We start from the raw sequence: 22,351 nt of genomic DNA, 5'->3' as shown, positions 1-22,351 counted from the left end.
GAGGCTACAACAGAGCACTATATACTAACCATAAGAAACTATGTTTAACTGGCCCTACTGCCCGTACAATAGAAGTGTGGCATGGAGCTCAGTGGCGATGGGGTGGCGAGGACGCCTAATGAAGGCTACCCCCCTGTGGGAACCTGACATCCTGGGACGACTGAGCGCTTGTGCAGGGTTCGACAAGTGAGACATGATCTGAATACCTACGGTAGGAGATATGTGGATTAAAGGTAAAAAGGCGTCTTTCGCGGAGCTTCAGATCAAATATCAATTAGCACCATCAGAACACTTCCGATATCTCCAAATCAGTCACGCTATAGACTGTGCCCTCCCTAAAGACACCCCCCTCCCTGACTCCTCTCCCTTCGAGGATAGATTATTGCTAGACCCCATGGACAGTAAACCCATCTCCTTCACTTACAAGAAACTGATCAATAACAGACTGACCCAATGCAGAAGCTACGAACAAGTTGGGAGGTGGACTTAGGACCAACAGCTGACGAGGACTGGATGGAGGCCCTGACATCCCCCCGAGAGGTGGCTATTCCGATGCGCCTTCGACTGGTACAGCTTAAGGTCCTCCATCAGGTGTACTTTGATGTCAAACTGTTATTTAAACTAGGTAGGAGACCAGACACGCTCTGTCTTCGTCACTGTAACCAAACTGGCTCTTTCATACACATCCTATGGGAATGCCCCCATATACAACAGTATTGGACAAACGTTACCCGACAGTTGGTAAGGACTTGTGACAAACCCAAACAGCCATCTCCCAAATTGTGTCTCCTCAACATCTGGGAGGCAACAGACCTCACCCAAGCTGAACAATCCACTATAGGGTGGAGTATAGCGAAACAAAACATTGCCCGAAAATGGGGGGCGGACACGGTACCACAACTATACGACTGGGCTAAAGACATGGACCATGAGATGGTAGCCGAAAAAACTGTATATAAAGAGAGAGGCTGCCCACCTAAATGGGATCACAAGTGGGGACATTGGAATAAATACAGGGGTGAAATTTGCATCTCCCCCACGATAGAACTTAGAAGGGAGAGACTAGCAAGGTTGGAGGAGGCAGGTGATGGCATGGTAACTTAAATACCGATCTACCAAAACTATGTGTGCAGATGGTTTTATTTATTTATTTAAAAGGTTTTAAATAGCTATGGCTAGACCCGGAGGTATCAGAGCGCTTTACATGGGTATCACACAATGAATTGCAGGTTACAGCTTAACAAAGGTTACTCAGTTATTAGAGCATGGCAATTTTAGTTACAAGTAAGGTTGAGACAAACAAAAAGCAACATATAGGTAGGGGGAAAAGCAGGCAAGGGGAGATATTCCGGGGAGTAGGGGGGTAGGAGCAGGGGAAGTAGACAGAGAGTGGAGGAGGGAAAGAGGAGTGGAGGATTAGCGACACAGCAAGGCAAGAGGAGTGGGAGGGTGACGGGGACACAAACCGTTAGGCGAGTCAAAGCTGCGCCCAAAGTCCAGAAGCTTTGATCCCAGGGGGAGTGGTATAATTTCCCGATCTCTGTTGCGAGAAGCTCCCTAAGCGCAGTGGACCCTCTCAGAGGGGTCTCTGAGACTCCAAGGCCTACTTTACTGGATCCTTCCCCAAAAAGGGGAGAGGGAGTGCTTTGGCAAGGGGTGCCATACAATCCCTCCATTGTGAGTGGCTCCCTTGGCGCTGTGGACTCTCTCAGCGGGTATGCTGAGACTCCAGCTTATATATCTTGGATCTTTCCCAAAAAAAGGGGAGAAGGAGTGCTTAGTCAAAGGGCACAAAAGGACAGGGGGCTAGGCGGTAAAGCGGGCAAGGGGAAGATTCAGGTGAGAGGGGATAGGAGCAAGGAAGTAGACAAAGAACAAAAGAATGATGAATAGGAACAGATAAGACACAAGAAAAAAATAGTCACAGTAATACTATGGGGGGGGGGGGACAGGGAGATGGGGAGAAAAACTGTGCCCAAAAACCGGCTGGGTAGGTAACGGTCAGGGGATGAACCAAGGCAGATATCCTCAATAGCTGAAGAGAGCAGCTCCACCGGGCGTCAGACATAGTGCTTGGACTCGGCTGTCAGGATGGGGATCAGGAGTATGCTCAGAGATTGTCATTGCGTGTAGATTGGGTAGTAGTCACCACCACCCCTCGTTCACCTTAGCTCCATTGCTGCCTCTTTGGTCATTTTACTCTTGTAATCAAAGGCCAAGCCGAAGGGGAACAACCAGCAATCGCAGATGTGAGATAGGTGATATGAGAGACGGGGCCTGGGGGGGAGGGAGGGGTGGAGATCAGGCAGTCGAGCCGAGGAGCAATGTCTGAGAGTTGGCAGGATGAAGTCCAACGGACCGAGGGAAAAGACACGAAACAGCAAACTGGTGGCTCCATGTCGTGGGTATGAAATCACTGTCATGATAGAAAAATCAAACGAGCATCAAAGCTCTTTGCATCTAGAGCAATCCCATAAGCACAAGGTCTGGTCACGCTTGAGATTCAGTACTCGACTCTTCCAACAGAAATAGCTGATTTTCGATGTCCTTGCATGGCCGCTATACCAAGGTCAGGCACTGAACAACTGTGGGACATCAGAAAGTTGTGAATGCCCCCCGTTTTAGAATGTTCACAGCTGCTAGGAAAGTCATACAAAGATAAATAAACTGGGTTGATTTGAAGCATTCTTTTTTGAAGAATGCTATTCATCTCTCTTTACACTAGAGAAAGCATGATCATGAGAGTCAGACAAAAGCAAGTTCAAGTTCAAGTTCAGGAATTTGTATAGCGCACTACTCACCCAGAGGGTCTCAAGGCGCTTGAGGGGGGTGGGTGCATTACTTATCGAATAGCCAGGTTTTTAGCTGCCTTCTGAAGGCAAGGTGGTTCTGTGTAAGTCGGAGGTGAGTGGGGAGAGAATTCAAGGTCTTGGCCGCTAAGTAGGAGAAGGATCTTCCTCCCATGGTGGATCTATGGATGCGCGGAATTGCGGCTAGGGCTTGGTTGGATGATCGTAGTTGGCGGGTGGGTGTGTAGAAGGACAGTCGTGTGTTGAGGCATTAGGGTCCTAGGTCATAGAGGGCCTTGTGTGCGTGGGTGAGGAGACGGAACGATATTCTCTTGTTGAGGGGGAGCCAGTGGAGGTCTTTCAGGTGACCGGAAATGTGAGCTTGATGGGGGATGTCCAGTATGAGTCTGGCTGAGGCGTTTTGGATGCGTTGGAGTTTTTTCTGTAGTTTGGCTGTGGTTCCGGCGTAAAGGGTATTTCCATAATCCAGTCGGCTAGTGACCAGTGCGTGGGTGACTGTCTTTCTTGTTTCGGTGGGGATCCAACTGAAGATTTTTTTTTTTTGAGCATGCGTAGGATGTTGAAGCATGAAGACGGCGTTGACTTGTCTGGTCATTGAGAGGGAGGAGTCTAGGATGAAGCCCAGGTTACGTGCATGATTTGTAGGTATGGGTGCTGTACCCAGGGCTGGTGGCCACCATGAGTCGTCCCAGGCAGAGGGGGATGATCCTAAGATGAGGACTTCCGTTTTGTCCGAGTTTAGTTTTAAACGGCTGTTCTTCATCCATTCGGCTACCTCTTTCATTCCTTCGTGTAGATTGGTTTTGGCGGTGTTTGGGTCTTTGGTGAGGGAGAGGATCAGCTGGGTGTCGTCTGCGTAGGAGATGATGTTGAGGTTGTGTTGTCGCGCGATGGATGCTAGGGGACTCATGTAAATGTTGAAGAGGGTGGGACTGAGTGATGATCCTTGTGGTACGCCGCAGATGACTTCGGTGGCCTCTGATTTGAATGGGGGGAGGTGGACTCTCTGGGTTCTTCCGGCGAGGAACGAGATGATCCAGTCCAAAGCTTTTCTTTGTATTCCGACGTTGCTGAGGCGTTGTATGAGGGTGCTATGACAGACTGTGTCGAAGGCGGCGGAGAGGTCAAGTAGGATGAGGGCAACTGTTTCTCTGTTGTCCAGTAGCGTTCGGATGTCGTCTGTGTTTGGCTCGCTAGCCGGACTGTGAGGGGTCGAGGGAATTGTTGGATTCAAGGAAGGCGGCGAGCTGACTGTTGACGGCTTTCTCAATGACTTTGGCAGGGAATGGGAGGAGTGAGATGGGGCGGTAATTCTTAAGTTCAGAGGAGTCTGCTGTGGGTTTCTTCAGAAGGGCGCTGAGTTCAGCATGTTTCCACATTTCCGGGAAGGTAGCGGAGTTGAAGGAACAGTTGATGACATCACGGAGATGGGGTGCGATGATGGAGTCTGCTTTGTTGAAGATGTGGTGGGGACATGGGTCGGTTGGTGAACCTGAGTGGATGGAGTTCATCAGGCGGATGGTGTCTTCAGTAGTGATAGGGTTTCAGGCGCAAAGGTTGTGAGAGTGCTGTTTTGGTTCGGAGGTGGGTGGAGTGGACTGTTCTTCGGACTGGTTTTCAAAGCTGTTATGTATGTCAGCGATTTTGTTGTAGAAGAAAGAGGATAAAGAGTCGCAGAGGTCTTGTGAGGGAGTGATGTCGTTGGTGCCGGCGGTGGGGTTGGTAAATTCCTTGACGATGTTGAATAGTTCCTTGCTGTTGTGGGCGTTGTTGTCGAGTCGATCCTTGAATGTTGATTTCTTGGTGGATCGGATCAGTTGGTGGTGTTTGCGGGTGGCGTCCTTGAAGGTGGTCAGGTTGTCAGTGGTTGGGTTTTTCTCCAGGTTTTCTCGAGGGTACGACATAACTTCTTGGATTTCTTAAGGTCATCGTTGAACCAGGGGGCCTTTTTGCTACCATGTTTGGTCTGGTGGTTTTTCAAGGGTGCTAATTCGTCAGCGCTGTGGGTGATCCATTGTGTGAGTTTGGTGGCAGCTTGGTTTGGGTCCGATGGTATGGCAGGAGGGTTTTGGTTAAGCGATGTGAAGAGTTGGTCGGTGGTGATTTTGTTCCAGTTTCTTCGAGGAATAGGTTGTGGGGGGTTGTGGGTCGTGGTCTTTTTGTAGCTGAAGTGAACGCAGCTGTGGTCCGTCCAATGGAGAGCTGTGGTGTGATCGAAGGAGATGTGTTTGCTGGAGGTGAAGATAGGGTCGAGCGTGTGTCCGGCTTAGTGGGTGGGGGTGTCAACAAGTTGTTTGAGTCCGAGATTGGCCAGGTTGTCCAGAAGGGTGGTGGTGTTGCTATCGTTTTTCTTTTCCAGGTAGAAGTTGAGATCTCCCAGTAGAACGTAGTTCTCAGAGGTGAGGGCATGTGGACTGATGAAGTCAGTGATGTCTTCGTTGAATTGTGTGCGGGTTCCTGGTGGTCTGTAGATGAGGGTGCCTCTAAGTGTGGTCCTGGGGTCGGTGTGGATCTGGAAGTGAAGGTGTTCGGCGGTCGCGAGGTTATCGTCGGAGCTGGTCGTGATTCGGATGGTGTTCTTATGGATGATGGCGATGCCTCCTCCTGTTTGGTTGGTGCGGTCCTTTCGGATGATCTTGTAAGCGTCCGGGATGGCTATGGCGATGTCGGGCGCTGATGAGGCGTTCATCCAGGTTTCTGTAAGGAAGGCGACGTCCGGCGATGCAGTGTCGAGTAGGTCCCAGAGTTCAGTGGCGTGTCTGTGGACCGAGCGGGTGTTCAGCAGGATGCACTTCAGGTGGTTAGAGTCGGAGCTATGTTTGGAGGAATTGGATTTGGTGTGGGTCCTGATGCAGGCGAACTTGCAGGAGTGGCAGGCGAATGGTCCATGGGTGTGTCCTGGGGCAGCTTTGCAGCATTGTGGTGTGCGTCCGGGGTTAAGGGCAAAGAGGGTAGCGGCGTCATACAATATGCGGGTGGAGTGAGTTTTGCGGGGGCCAAGGGGTCTGGCGCTGGGCGCGGTCCAGGCGCGGACGGACGGGCTTACCTTTGGCGCACCTTCGCGCGATTGCATCTGTCATGTATGGATAGTGGAGGGGAGGGGCGAGGGAGGAGCAGCTGGGAGGCGGGAGCGGGGCGGAGAGCCGGGCAGGGAGGCACAACAACAACAACAAAACACAAAATGGCGATCAGCCCAAAAGCGAAACCGGGTTGGGGCACACTATGAGGAGAAAAACGCGATGTGAATGGCAGTGGAACCGGCACAAGGCACAATCAGGCACAAAGCCAAAATACAGGCAGCACAATTCAGCAGAACGTTGCAGCGCGCTTTGGCAGACTAGCGCCACGATAATATGCAAATTAGCGCTCGTGAAATAGGCAAGGCAGCGCAGCACAATTGATCAGGTAATTATAGCGTAATATGGCGATCTAGCACAACGAGGGTATTCAATTACTAAACAATGCAGGCAGTAGTCTGGCTGTGGGCGCCACAATACCAGTTTGTCTCGCAGGGCAGGGAGCAGCGTGAGGAGCGACCGCCTCCGAAGTAATCAGGACGCTGTTGGGTTAAAGTAAGAAGTCATTGAGTGGGTTGGAAACAAATCTTGTTTTTTTAACATATTTTTGTTACCGGTGTTGCTAGGCTGCATACATTTCGTGATCGGCCACTTAACTGGAGAACCTCTGTTTGCGGCGCTACCGTCAGCTCCTTAAGATTGTTTGGCCAACTGGACAAATTGGCCACTTTGCAGATGTAAATTGCTGTATAATGCCTGAGAAAGCCATGGTTGCACCTTTCTTACATGTTCAAGTTCAAGTTCAAGTTCAGGAATTTATATAGCGCACTACTCACCCAGAGGGTCTCAAGGCGCTTGGGGGGGGGGGGTCATTATTTATCGAATAGCCAGGTTTTAAGTTCTTTTCTGAAGGAGATGTGGTTCTGTGTAAGGCGGAGGTGAGTGGGGAGTGAGTTCCAGGTCTTGGCCGCCAAGTAGGAGAAGGATCTACCTCCCATGGTGGATCTTTGGATACGCGGAACTGCGGCGAGGGCTTGATTGGAGGATCTTAGTTGGCGGGTGGGTGTGTAGAAGGACAGTCGAGTGTTGAGGCATTCGGGTCCTAGTTTGTAAAGGGCCTTGTGTGCTTGGGTGAGGAGACCGAACGTTATTCTCTTGTTGACGGGAAGCCAGTGGAGGTCTTTCAGGTGGCCGGTAATGTGATCTCGGCGAGGGACGTCCAAAATGAGTCTCGCTGATGCGTTTTGGATGCGTTGGAGTTTTTTCTGAAATTTGGCGGTGATTCCGGCGTATAGTGTGTTTCCATAGTTCAGTCGACTTGTGACCAGTGCGTGGGTGACAGCCTTTCTTGTCTCGGGGGGGGATCCAACGGAAGATTGTTTTGAGCATCCGAAGTACGTTGAAGCAGGAGGATGAGACTGCGTTGACTTGTCTGGACATCGAGAGTGAGGAGTCTAGGATGAAGCCAAGGTTACGTGCGTGGTCTGTGGGTATGGGTGCTGTGCCCAGAGCCGAAGGCCACCATGAGTCGTCCCAGGCAGAGGGGTATGATCCTAGGATGAGCACCTCCGTTTTGTCTGAGTTAAGTTTTAGGCAGCTGTTTTTCATCCATTCAGCTACTTCTTTCATGCCTTCGTGAAGACTGGTTTTGGCGGTGTTAGGGTCTTTGGTGAGGGAAAGGATCAACTGGGTGTCGTCAGCGTAGGAGATGATGTTAAGGTTGTGTTGGCGCGCGATGGATGCGAGTGGACTCATGTAAACGTTGAAGAGGGTGGGGCTGAGTGATGATCCTTGTGGTACACCGCAGATGACTTCGGTGGCCTCTGATTTGAATGGGGGAAGTCGGACTCTCTGAGTTCTCCCAGCGAGGAACGAGATGATCCAGTCCAAGGCTTTTCCTTGTATGCCGATGTTGCTGAGGCGTTGTATAAGGGTGCTGTGACAGACTGTGTCGAAAGCGGCGGAGAGGTCGAGTAGAATGAGGGCCACTGTTTCTCCGTTGTCCAGTAGTGTTCGGATGTCGTCTGTCGCTGCAATGAGGCCGGTTTCGGTGCTGGGTTTTGCTCGAAATCCGGACTGAGAGGGATCGAGGGAGTTGTTGGATTCAAGGAAGGCAGCGAGCTGGCTATTGACGGCTTTCTCAATGGCTTTGGCAGGGAATGGGAGGAGGGATATGGGGCGGTAGTTTTTAAGTTCAGAGGGGTCTGCTATGGGTTTCTTCAGGAGGGCGCTGAGTTCGGCGTGTTTCCAGGTTTCAGGGAAGGTAGCAGAGTTGAAGGAGCAGTTGATGACATCACGGAGATGGGGTGCGATGATGGAGTCTGCTTTGTTGAAGATGTGGTGGGGACAGGGGTCGGTTGGCGAGCCAGAATGGATGGAGTTCATTAGGCGGATGGTGTCTTCAGTGGTGATTGGGTTCCAGGCGCTGAGGTTGTTAGAGGGCGGTGTAGGTTCGGAGGGGGGTGGGGAGGATTGTTCGTTGGAAATGTTCTCGAAGCTGTTGTGTATGTCGGCAATTTTGTTGTAGAAGAAGGAGGATAACGAATCACAGAGGTCTTGGGGGGGAGTAATGTCGTTTGAGGCTGCAGTGGGGTTGGTGAATTCTTTGACGATGTTGAAAAGTTCCTTGCTGTTATGGGCGTTGTTGTCGAGTCGATCCTTGAATGCTGATTTCTTGGTGGATCGAATCAGTTGGTGGTGTTTGCGGGTGGCTGCCTTGAAGGTGGTCATGTTGTCGGTGGTTGGGTTTTTTCTCCATGTTTTCTCTAGAGTACGGCATAGCTTCTTGGATTTCTTAAGGTCATCGTTGAACCAGGGGGCCTTTTTGTTACCTGATTTGATCTGGTGGTTTTTCAGGGGTGCTAATTCGTCAGCGCTGTGAGTGATCCATTGTTTGAGTTTGGGGGCAGCTTGGTTTGGGTCCAATGAGAAGGTGGGAGGGTTTTGGTTGAGTGATGTGAGGAGTTGGTCGGTGGTAATTTTGTTCCAGTTTCTTCGAGGAATAGGTTGTGGGGGGTTGTGGGTCGAGGTGGTTTTATAGCTGAAGTGAACACAACTGTGGTCCGCCCAATGGAGAGCTATGGTGCGATCGAAGGAAATGTGTTTGCTGGAGGTGAAGATTGGGTCGAGCGTATGTCCGGCTACATGGGTGGGGGAGTCAACAAGTTGTTTGAGTCCGAAATTGGCCAGGTTGTCCAGAAGGGTGGTGGTGTTGCTGTCGTTTTTGTTTTCCAAGTGGAAGTTAAGGTCTCCTAGTAGAATGTAGTTCTCAGAGGCGAGGGCGTGTGGGCTGATGAAGTCAGTGATGTCTTCGCTGAATTGTTTACGGGTTCCTGGAGGCCTGTAGATGAGGGTGCCTCTAAGTGTGGTCCTAGGGTCGGTGTGGATCTGGAAGTGGAGGTGTTCGGCGGTTGCAAGGTTATCGTCGAAGCTGGTCGTGATTTTGATGGTGTTCTTATGGACGATGGCGATGCCTCCTCCTGTTTGATTGGTGCGGTCTTTTCGGGTGATCTTGTAAGTGTTCGGGATGGCCTTGGCGATGTCGGGTGTTGATGATGCGTTCATCCAGGTTTCAGTAAGGAAGGCGACGTCCGGTGAAGCAGTGTCGAGGAGGTCCCAGAGTTCAGTGGCGTGTTTGTGGACCGAGCGGGTGTTCAACAGGATGCACTTCAGGTGGTTAGAGTCGGAGCAATGTTTGGGGTTAGTGGATATTGTATGGGTCTTGGTGCTGGTAAATTTGCAGGAGTGGCAGGTGAAGGGACCGTGGGAACGTCCCGGGGCAGCTTTGTAGCATTGCGGTGTGCGTCCGGGGTTAAGGGCTAGGAGGGATGAGGCGTCATATGTTAAGCGGGAGGAGTGCGGGATGCGGGGGCCAGGGGGCCTGGCGCTGGGCGCGGTCCAGGCGCGGACGGGCGTAGACGGGCTTACCTTTGGCGCACCTTCGGCGCGCCTGGGGCTCGACCGCTGCGCGTGAACGCTGCACGCAAAAGCATCTGTCATAAATGGATGGTGGAGGGGGGAGGGGCGAGGGAGGGTCAGCTGGGAGGCGGAGGGCGGGGTGTAGGTCCGGGCAGGGAGGCACAACAACAAACTTCAAGATGGCAGCAGGCAAGAAACGAAACTGGATTGGGGCAATACCTATCAAAACAACGCTATGCAATCATACAGTGAAATAAATTAATTAAAGGCACAGTGCGATTACACTGACTGCGCGCTTGAAAATTGTAGCGTTCGGTGATTGAATTCACCCGACAGCAGACAGTCACAAATGCGCGTGTACGAGGCTAAATTAATTAAATATTGAATTGGCAGCAATGATAAATATGAAGAGCAATGCGAGGAAGGCAGATAGGAATTTTGAGGCGCTACGATACCACTGCAGTCAGGGTGGGGAGCTGCGTGGGGGAGCGACCGCTTCTGGATGATTCAGGATGGTCACAGAGGAGATGCCGGAGGGTAGGGCCAGTTGAATCAGTGGGAGGGAGGGTCAGCTGGGAGGCGGAGGGCGGGGTGTAGGTCCGGGCAGGGAGGCACAACAACAAACTTCAAGATGGCAGCAGGCAAGAAACGAAACTGGATTGGGGCAATACCTATCAAAACAACGCTATGCAATCATACAGTGAAATAAATTAATTAAAGGCACAGTGCGATTCCACTGACTGCGCGCTTGTAAATTGTAGCGTTTCGGTAATTGAATTCACCCAACAGCAGACAGTCACAAATGCGTTTCGTGGTTCTGTGGTAGCAAGTGTGGATGCTTTGGACTATCTGCCTGGCTATGACAGGTTTAGAGATTGGTGACCTTTGTGAGGTTTGGCAAAGAAGACAAAGCTGTTTAAAAGGCTTGATCCAGTCAATGTAATACATAACAGCTCTTTTGAAATCTGTTACCGAGTCAGGCTGTGAAAAGAAGACCATCATACCTTTGATGCCCACAATATGTCAGGAATTTCTACATCATCCCAAGGTGGACTGCAGACTGTGATAAAATGTCAAAGGCTTGTACCTTCCGCTGAGATACCTATGTATTGTCAATAACGATGCTATTTGTGTCTAATAAAATGTTTTACGAAAAGAAAAAAAAAAAATTGGTGTTGTCAGAGAAATATCGTCCTTTGACAAAACCGGATTGTTCTTTGCGAGCAGTTTTGTAAGGTAGGAATCAAGTCGGATAGCTAGAGCATTAGAAAATATTTTGTAATCAACATTAAGTCATGATATGGGTCAATAGTTTTTACAGTAATGAAGAATTTTCCCCTCTTTGGGTATGAGACAAATGGAGGAATCTAAAAAGGATCTGGATGACTTGGGTGAGTGCGGAAAAGAAGTTATGAGGGCATGCAATTATGGAAACAGCTTCTGAGCAAAGTGAATGTAAAACTTGACTGTAAATCCATCCGGACCTGCGGCTTTATCTTATTTAAGGGTCATCGATGCGTTGTGTAGTTCTGTTTGTGATAAATTAGTCTCCAATGAGTCAATATCAACTGAGACAATATAGGGATTTCGGATAGTAGAAAGATAGTAAGCAATCTCAGAATCAGAGGGTGTGTTCTTTGGCCGATAATGGTCTATAAAATTGCATTAAATCCTCTAATATTTCAGGATCGTTGTATTTTGGCAACTGGTGTGAGTCAATAATGGATTCAACGTGCAACTTATTATGTTTAAAGTTGAGGTAATTGGCCGACAACTTCCCTGATTTATTTTGACTACCTTAAAAGTTTGCACTGGACTTCAACAAAAATAGGTAGGCAATATCTGTGCATTCTTTATATGGCCGGGATGCCTATCACCCCCTCCCAACACAATCCCCAAGGATGGGAAGACGGACGCAGTTCTGAACTTTTGGAAGGCGGGAGGGAGTTACCCTCCCGGCCGTATTTATTAAAATATGAAACAAAATTAAAACATTAAAATAACAGTTTCATATCATGTACAATTTTTCATTTATACATTACGATGCAGTCACGTTTATTGGCTAACCTTAACAAATCTCTAATACAAAGGTTCTCCTAGCCGAGTCTAAACATCCTGCAAATGCATACTTTCTAAATAAAAATTGTACATCCTAACATTACGGGCCAACGGCAAGGTCGTAACCGGTGTCAGATCCCTACTACCAGAACTCCCCCCTCACGGTGTGAGGGCCGGGCGCACAGAGGACTGTACCTCTGTGCCAACTTCCAATTTCCCTTGTCTTAGCGGGGGCCCCTTATTTAACTCGACGCCATCTTAATGGTCGTCCGAGGACTCGTGTGAGGTGTCTGGAAGGTAGCGTGGACCCCCCTCCCACCCCACACTGTTCATCACATCCGCCGTCGCGGATATCCTGGCCCCGGGAAATTCCTAGGAGGGGCATCGAGCCGCCTCCTCCCCTGGGAGGGGCCTATGACCGCCTTCCCTTCGGCGACCCCATACTTAGTGGGTGCCGCCTCCCCGTGTGAGGGGCCAATGGCCGCCTCCCCCCGGGCGCTCCCATCCATAACGGGTGGCGCCCCTCCTCTAGGGATCTTGAAATTACTGCTCACCGATCATGACCTTACCGCCAAAGGCCGGATAGTTGACCGGCTATCCGGACCCCCCACACTCCTACTAAAGGTCATGATTATACAAATCCCTTAACCATGCTAGGAAGTCTCCTATGAGTAAGACATTCCCCTCCCGGGACAAATGAACCCCATCTTCGAGATACATGTTATCTCCCCGAATACATCCATGCGGAATACAGTGCAACTGTCCTGAACGAAACAATCTACCCAGCTTGTTATTGACTTTCTTTACTGAATGATTCAAAGCTGACACAGAGAGGGCCCCCCGCCACACCTTCCTTGGAATCATGTGTGACCATGCTATTGTGCACCCCGGAATCCTCTTTGCCAACCAGCTAACAGTGGATAGAACCCGCTCGAGGAGTACTCGCCGACCGAGCGCCACCAAATCATTCCCTCCCAGATGCACTATGATTATAGACGGCGGTGACCTTGTCCGCCCTAACAGTTCCTCGACAAAACATTGAAACTGGTCAATACAGAGCCCGCCCCTTCCGTGGAAGGTTACCCTGTACCCGTATTCCCCAGCTGCGTGAATCATGTCACCTGCTTTGAATACGTCCGCGGCACGCCTCACGTATGAGTGGCCCACGACCCACACCACTCTTTCCTCAGCCGGTGGTCTTTGACCGCTGGTCCCCAGGTGTCGGGTCGACTGCACAGTCCGTCCCGCCTCGCAGGCTCGCGAAACTGTAAACCAAACAAAAGACAAGAAGCGTGAGTGCATGACATTAGCTTCACAACATGTGCAACCGCACATACCTTTTATAACAGTTCGAGGACCATCGCCCCAATTGTTTCACCATTTCCAAACTCTGACCCCTGGCTGTAGCTTCTGTAGCAGCCCCTATCCTGAAGGAATGGGTCCCAAAATCGCTCGGGTCCAAGCCCGCTGCCGCGATTGCCAACGTTAACACCCGCTGAAACTGAAACCTTGTCAGTGGGGTGGCGTCGGTATGTCTCAGCAAGCTTCCCCCCCATGCTACCGCCCTTTGCGCCAGATATTCCTCAACGCACTGCACCGGGCACATGGGGGACCCTCGCATGCGCTGGACAACCATACTGTCTCCCATCGCACCCTGATCGGTTTTAGACCTGGCTATCGTGATTACCATTGAATCACCCTTGATCTGAACGTGTTCCCGACACAGGCCTCCCCCCACATCCTTCTTATTTCTTGCCACCAGCTCGCTCACCCGCATAGCCCCATGGAATGCTAATGCGAAAGCGGCCCGGAATAGCACTGCTTCGGACTGGGAGGAACATGTCGCGGGGAGCACCGACATCAACAGGGACAATCTTTCTAACCCAATCGGGCGCCTCTCGTCTACTCTACGACCCTCGAGGCGTTGCCACCCTCGCAGTGCCTTCTTTACCAAAAAGGACGATGTAGGGTCCCTGATGCCATACGCCTGCGCCATGAATGCAATGGCGGCCCTGTGCCTATTGGCCGTTGCTGCTGATCGGCCTGCCTTGTGGAGTGCTACCAAAAACTTCAGCACATATTCCTCCGGCCCCCACTTATCCCCTCCTGCTGGACCCAAAAATGCACAATAGGAACGAAACGCTCCTTCGTACGCCTTCCATGTCCTGGGGGCTAAACTGGCTCCCACGAGGTCCTGTAATCCGGGGCACCGAGTGACCAGAGAGCTTCGGGAAATGGTGCCGCCACTAGATCCGCGGAAGGTAGATAACCCCTGAAGGCCTGCATGTGGGAACGAGAGAGTGCATCAGCCGCCTGGTTCAGTACACCCGGCACGTGCCTTGCCCTAAACTGAACGTTCAGTCTCATGCACAGTAGTACAATTTCCTTTAATAATCTCAAAATCCACTTGCAGCGTGCTGTCTGGTTATTTATGCATTCAACCACGGTCATGTTATCGGACCAAAACACCACTGAGCGATCACGGAATTCGTCCGGCCATGCCTCCAGGGCCACCAAAATGGGGAACAACTCAAGAAACCCAATGTTACCTGTGAGCCCACTGGTGTGCCACCACGTCGGCCATGTTTGCGCCGACCATCAATTACCAAAGATGGCGCCAAATCCTACGCTCCCTGCCGAATCGGTCCACAAACCCAGCTCGTCCGAGGATGCTGGTGGTTTGTTCCATACCACTCGACCGTTGAAATCCGCCAGAAATGCCAACCATATGCGCATATCCTGGCGAACCTCTGCAGACAGTCTCGTGCGGTGGTGCCCTTCTTTGCGACCGACCATGGCTTGTGCAATAGAGCGGGAAAAGGGGCGGGCCATTGGTATCACTCTGAGGGCAAAGTTAAGCTGGCCCACCACTTGTTGCAACTGATGGAGAGTTACCTTTTCTTTGCTAATGCACAAGTCTAGCGAGGCCCTAAATTTCATTACCTTGTCCCTGGGCAAACGGAAGCATCCCTCCACTGAATCGAGCTCAATTCCAAGAAACTCGAGTGAAGTAGATGGGCCCACCGTTTTCCCCGGTGCCAATGGCACGCCGAATTGTTTCATGAGATTGCAAAATTCCAGTAAAGCCTGTGCACATTCCGTGTCACCGGCTGGCCCCAAGAAAAAAAAAACATCTAGGTAGTGCATAACCTGTGTATAGCCCGTAGCTCTGGTGAACGCCCATTGCAGAAAACAGCTGAATTTCTCAAAGTAAGCACAAGAGATGGAGCAACCCATTGGCATACATCTATCCATGTAATAGCATCCTTGAAACACAAAACCTAACAGACGCTGATCCCGAGGGTGTACCGGGAGCAACCGGAATGCTGATTAAATATCGGATTTAGCCATCAGCGCTACGGGCCCCAGGCGATTCAACATGGCGACGGCCTCATCAAAGGATGCGTACCGCACTGAACAGACTCCTGGATCAATCGCATCGTTTACCGAACGACCCCTAGGAGCCGATAAGTTATGAATTAACCTAAACTCACCTGGGGCCTTCTTGGGGACTACTCCCAACGGTGAACAAATGAAATTAGGAACTGGCGGGTGCCCATATGGGCCGGCAACCCGGCCCGGGCCACTTCCTTCGCAATCTTGCTTTCTACCACCACCGGGTGCTGCTGAACGGACAGTTGATTTTTACACAGTGAGTCCCCCTGAAAATCCCCCGCCGGGATGTGGAAACCATACGAGAAGCCGTCCCGTAACACCCCAGCGGAGACATGATCAGGGTATTCGTTTAGCCAGGGGATCATTGCCATGATATCTACGGGGGTAGGTAGTGGTACCCCTTGGCCGATGTTAGACCTGTTTGGCACCTCCTCTACCCCCGGTATCCCCATTCTTGGCTCTGCACGAACTCTCAGGGTGTGAAGAATGTCCGCATCCTGCACACTCATGTCTGAATTTACATGTCCCCTGTGGCCTCGTGCACTTGCCTCTGTTAAAATTCCAGCAAACCCCTTTCCTACCCCCATTCCCACCACTCCTGGGTTGGTGATCACCAGCGGGGCTTGCTCGAAAGGGCGCCGCCGATTGATGGCGGGAAGGCGCCGACCCATACTCGCCGAGCGAGGACGACTTCGTCGTGCCCGGCAAGAGCTGCTTCTGCCAAGAGACGGAGTCGAGACAGTCCCACGTCAGAGACGAATCGTGCTCCTTGGCCTTACGAAACTTACTATCATAACCCCTCCATTGATCCCCATCATATGTGTCATAGAAATCCATTATGCGTGTCTGATAACAGGCCAATTCACTCAAAATCTCTGGCTTACGTTCACCCATAATAGCAGTAAACATCCCAAAGGCCTTGGCCCAATTAGAGATCGTCTCATCTACCCTGAAGCCCGCCATTTTTGCGCGCCACACACTCGGATGCCACAAATCCTTTTGCGCCTTAACATACTCGATCTCGTGATGGTCAGTCAGGAGCGAAAACATTTTTACATATTTATCAGCCCAAATCATTTCCTTCGTGGCCAGTGGAATATGCTGAACTACTTTTTCCCTCCTTGAGGGCAAAGACCCCCCATTTGCCATTGGCAACGGCTTCTTACCAGACTCCATAGCTGGTCCCGCTGATTTTTCACCGCCAGCCGCTGGTTCTTCCGAGGGAATCTGTGAGAGGACAAGAGGGAGATTCGCCTTCGCAGCATCTCGCGATTGCCGCAACTGCTTCATTAGCAACCTAGCCTCCTTGGCTGTGTCTCCGGGTGCCGCTGCACCCTCGGTATTCTTCCCAAGCCATGCGGCCAACTGGGCGGCCAACTCCGGAGGCATTTCCTCCTCGCTGGTGGGCGTAACTACAACCGGAATCGGTTGGCCTGCATCTGGGATCGGTACCGGGACCTCGACTGGACTAACTGGGCTTGCCGGGGGTGACTCGGGAACTGGGGCCTCCCCCCTGCCGCCCTATTCCTGGCCCTTTTACCTATCCCTGCGGGGACTACTCCCGGCATTGCTGGCCCGATGACTTTCTTCGGTCTGCCCGTATTGTTCATTGCCGCCATCTGCTTTTTCATGCTCGCCATATCTTTCATCAGCATGCGGAGCATCTGCTCCGTCCCTGCCTTCTTTCCGGCCTTCTTGCCAGGCATCGTTGTCGGATACTCGACCCTTGCTGCTTAGTTGCTCAACGAGGTCCTGGATCCGGAGGTCCGAAGTGAAGAGAAGGCTTCTGGAAGAGAAACACAAAAAATTACAAGTTCTCAAAATTGCTCCTTGTTCCGTCGAGGGCTCACGTGCAACGAGAGGGTGCAGCTTCCAAGCACAGGAACAAGAGGATGCGTCTTTGGATTGTTGCTCCTTTTATTCCTCTTCGGGAGGGCGTGTACCCTCCTCTGGTACGCCTACGGGGCGTGGCCAACGGTATAGGTGTCTAGGACAACCCTTCTTGGGCGGGAAAAGGCGCGCCCCGGCTATGCCGCTTCGGGCATACCAGCCGAGACACGCCCCCCGCCCAAAATGGTTTCCCGGGGGGATCCGAGCACCCTACCATACGTTCGGGGGGACCGAGTGGTCGCCCCTTTCCATTAAATTGAAGTTTAGTCTTAATAAGTTCTGAAAGGCAGTGTTTTGATTTAGAAGTGTAAAAAGAGTGGGGCATGTTATCAAGAACAGGCGATAAAATTATCGCCGCTTTATCGGCAGGAAACTGCCGCTAAACCGGCGATAATTGGCTTGATAATATGTCCTTGTAAATTTCCATACCAGCCCAGGTTCTGGTGTTAACCTGGGCTGCTATGGGAATTCACAAGGGCTGTTGGAACTGACCCTTCTTGCACGGTAATCCCCAAACTTTTTGCTTCTTCCTCCCTTATTTTTCCTGACCCGTGGCTATTGACAAAGGACTCTGAGAACTTTACCACTGCTGATCAGTGCTAAAGTGCATATGCTCTCTGTGTAAATTGTTATGATGATTGGATATACATGATTGGCATATTTGTATCACCAAGAAGTCCCTAGTAAAGTGCACTGGGTGTGCCAGGGCTGGTGATGACAAATGCTACTAGTGGGCCTGCAGCACTGACTGTGCCACCCACATAAGTAGCCCCAAAGTGGTGTCTCAGGCCTGCCACTGCAGTGCCTGTGTGCAGTCTGTGAACTGCCATGTCCTCCTGGTCAGTGTTCCCACTGACCAGGCCTAACCCTTCCCTTTTTGTGCACATTGGTCACCTCTATGGAAGGCCCAAGGTACCTCCCTGGGCAGGGTGCAGTGTATGTGAAAGGTAGAGCATGTACTGGTGCAGGTGACATGCTCTGGTAGTAAAAGGCAGAAATTTTCGTTTTTCACTATTGTAAGGCCATCTTGCTCCATAGATTAACATGGGGGATGCTGGCTACAGTGGCTACCAGCATTTCTTCTCATAGGGACAAGATAGTACATAAGAGTCTAGTATCCCTGAACTCAGAATTTAATAACACATCTTTTAGGAAAGGTGGTTTTTAAATCCTGTGTTTGAGAACAGCACTTTTAAAAAGTTGGTGTTCTCTTGTCTGACCCTTCTGTGTGCCTTGGCCTGGTTGTGTATTGACTGTCTGGTTTGAGAGTGACAGGGGCTGGGGATTCCCCAGGAGGCTGGCTGAGTCAGCCCTAGGCTGAATGACTGCATTTGCAACTTGAGTGGTGGGAGGAGATAGCACCTGGGTCTGAATAGGGCTGTGCCTGCCTTCCACAATGCTGGCTCCACCTCCTGCTGTGCGGCTGACAACTCTGCCCCTCTCTCTGAAAGGAAAGGAGAAGCCAGGAAAACAAAGTGCTCAAGAAACACCCAGAACTGGTTCAGACAGGGCTCAGAGCCCACTTGCACAAAGAGAACAAAGAATTTTAGGGGTATAAGTACAGGACCCCTGACAACAGAAAATTAGATCATCCTGGAATCAAGAAGGAACCTCTGCCAAGGAGAAAGCTGAATCTGAATTCCGACTGTCCTGCTGTTGCTCTGCTGGACTGACCTGTTACTTTGCTGCCAAGGAGAGGGGAAGGACTTTGCTGTTGTGCTGTGTCCCCTGTCTTGAAGGAATCTCCAAGGGCCTGAGAAGAGCTGGCTCCCTGTTCTGAAGTCCCAGAAACAAAAGGACTTCACCCCCAACTTCCCTGAACTCTGCTGAGAGAGTTCTGTCCTTCTTAGAGTGCTTGATCCAGTTGTGGGGCCTCTGGAAATTGTACCTGTGCTGGGAAGCTTGAAATTAAGCTTGAGAGACTTTTTGCAATTGAAAAGTTATCGAATCGCTCGCTGCGGAGCGCATCCCCGACAGTGCGAGAAGTTTCCCGTCGCTACGAAGGTTGAGATCGTCGCAACGCCTGTTGCCGCTGTCAGAGCCGTCGCATCCTTCGTTTGCGGGACGCACCCGATCGGTGCGGGAAGCCTAACATCGCTGTGAGTGTCGTCGCAGAGCCTGTCGTCGCTAGGTGAGATCGCCGCACTGCTTGCTTGCGGACTGCATCACGTCGCTGCGAGTGTCGTCGCAGAAACCATCGCATCGAGGAGCTACGAGAGAGAAGATAACCGCTGGTTCGCGCATCGTCGCCCCGGAGATCGTCGCAACTCCAGAGATCGCCGCATCGTGCCTTTGCGAGAAAAAACTCCCTACGGAACCTACGCACCGGAATCCATACAAGTGGCCTTCCTCCGCATACAGACCGGATTTGTTGCAACACACCCGCTGCTGCAGCGGGGCTGTCGCATCGCCTCCCCAGGGTCTCAGGAGCAACGCATCGCTTGTTTTCCACCGCACCTGCTTCTGCTTTTGGAAATTTGTCGCAACTAAAGGTACTGTGTCTGAAACGTGACGCAACTGTGAATTTTTCACGCAACTGTGGATTATTTTATCGCAACCTAAAGAACTTTTATTACAACCTTAAGAACTCTTTTTGAAACCATATTCTTGAACTGTGTATGTTGGATTTTTGTCGTTTTGCTCTTGTGTAGTTTAGATTAAATACCTTTATTTTTCTAAACTGTTGTAGAGTCAGTTTGTGGTGTTTTCACTGTGTTACTGTGGGTGTTGGTACAAATACTTTACACATTGCCTCCTGAATAGCCTTGACTGCTCGTGCCAAGCTACCTAGAGGGTGAGCAGGGGTTATCTCAGAGGATTTCCTCCTTACCTTGACTAGAATCAAGGGTCCCTATTTGGACAGTGGTACCTACCTCTGCCAACTAGAGACCCCCCGTTCTAACAAGGGCATATTATCAAGCCCATAATCGCCACTTTAGCGGCAGTTTCCTGCTGATTAAGCGACGATAATTTTATAGCCTGTTCTTGATAATATGCCCCAGTGTTCTAATTTCTTCATCTTTGTGAGGGGTACTGCAGTAGAGATGCAGGATGGTTTTCGGTTATTGAAAATATCCCTAATAATGAAGTCACGTGCTGCAGCTTTGAACACATCCCAAATGATATGAAATGCTAAAGCATCAGTATGATTAATAGGGAAATACTCATGAAAGAAAGAAACAAAGGAAGAAGTCAAAACGGGGCCTAAGAGGAGCCAGTAATTAAAAGGCCATCTTGTGGGTAATTTAGTTTTGAGAGATAATATCCAATTGAATTGAAATAGGAGCATGATTGGAGATAAGAATAGGACCTATATCAGTAGACTGTAAAGACTGGGCGATATTGTGTGATATGAAGATATATTCTATTCTATATTGGGTATGATGTGCTGAGGAAAAGTAAGCATATTCACTCAATGAGGGGTTACATAATCTCCAAGCATCAATTAAGCACCTCTACTTGATAGTTTGCATAAAAAATGTGTCTGCCTTGCTGCGGAGGTTTGATCAATAAAGGAATCCATAATCTGGTTACAGTCACCTGCAAAAATAAAATTATCTTCAGGATAATTTACAAGGCGCTGTGTTGAGTTGGCCCAAAAATGAGCATCACTGCTAGTGGGGGCATATACATTAAACAGAGAGATTGGAACCTTTCCAATTAGCAATTTAGTAAAGAGCCATCTACCTTCATCATCAGCTTCTTGGGAAATAAGTTTACCCCGAAGCGATTTACAACACAAAGTTATAATTCCATTTCTCTTACCATCACCTGGCAGGAAGAAAACATCACCTACCCAACCTTTCTTCAATTTTAATGATTCAGTGTCTGTGAGATGCTACTCTTGAATCAAAGCTATACTGACATCCTATTTAGCTAAATACCATAAAATACGCTGTCTCCTGATAAGGGAGTTAAAGCCTCTGACATTGCATGAGATCATTTTCATGGACATGAATCAACTATATTAAAGATATAACAGAGTAAACCAGACACAACATAAAAGGTATACAATATATAACAAAAAGACAGTTGCTGAGTGACGAATGATGCTTAAAAGGCGATAAACAAGGGTAAAGAGTGAAAGAAAAGAAAGAATAAAGAAAAAGTGGTAAGAAAAGAATATAGGAAACATTTTGAGAAAAGATATGAGTGGTATTGAAAAGAGAAGGGTAATAGTAAGATGAGTAAGAAGAAAGAGATCAATTTACGTGAAAAAATTCCAGAAGGATTGGGGGGCAGGTATGACCACATGGAACAGGTGCCATGTCCATACTCCCTGGGAAAGGCACGGGAGACTACAGCACATACAGAAAAAGGTCACAAAACAAGAGGATAGTACCTATGAAGAGATAAAAAATTGTTGATATAGTTAATACATTGAAACTATAATAATGAAACAATAAACCGTTGAAAAATCCAGATGGGTACATGAGTGTCACAGTGTGACTTTACTTATTTTATAGAGTTTCTCTTAATAGAATAAGGGCCTGAAGAGTAACAAAGACAGATTCAATTATGAAGTAGAAGGTATAGAGGTATCCATAGTGTCAATATTGCAAGCATTAAGAAAGCTCTTCAGTTTGACAGGGTCCTCATATGCAGTGGTTTTGTTATTGTATGTTACTTTGAACAGACATGAATGAAAAAGGTTGAAACGGGCTCCAAGCAAACAAAGATCTGATCTCATGTCGAGAAACTCTCTGTGTCTGTCGGCTGTGCTCTTTGCATAGTCTTGAGAGAAGTATAAAGGGTTTCCTGACCAGGGCCGGACTCGGCCCTGCAACAAAATCGGCAGAAAACCATCCCTGGCAAAGTGCTCGGCCGGCCCCCCTCCCCACTCGGGGAGGTTGGAGGTACCACCGAGCGCTTTGCTAGGGATGGTTTTCTGCCGATTTTGTTGCAGGGCCGATTTTGCAGCTATGCTGCAAAAACGCCCATGTAACAAAATCAGCCCCCAGGGGCTCAAAACCGGCCCCCAGCCTTGCAGCGCACCGGGGGATTGCTCGGTGCCCACTATGGCCAGTCCGGGCCTGTACCTGACCATGAGACACGCTTCATGAATCTGACTGCCGACAGAACCTTAAGAAGGTCAGTGTAAAAAACATACAAGATAACTCATCTTGGTCGCCTTGAAGAAGACGTTTTAGGTTGAGAACCCAGTCTGTGTGCACGCTGTATATTAAGAAGTGTTTCCTCAAGTAAGTGCAAGTCCTTTGGGAGGAAGTATTTAAAGAAAGCTATTATGGCAGTGCCTTCCGA

Source organism: Lissotriton vulgaris, chromosome 4_1 (genome assembly GCF_964263255.1).
Source record: "Lissotriton vulgaris chromosome 4_1, aLisVul1.2, whole genome shotgun sequence".
NCBI lineage: Eukaryota > Metazoa > Chordata > Amphibia > Caudata > Salamandridae > Lissotriton > Lissotriton vulgaris.
This window is presented reverse-complemented; position numbering follows the sequence as displayed.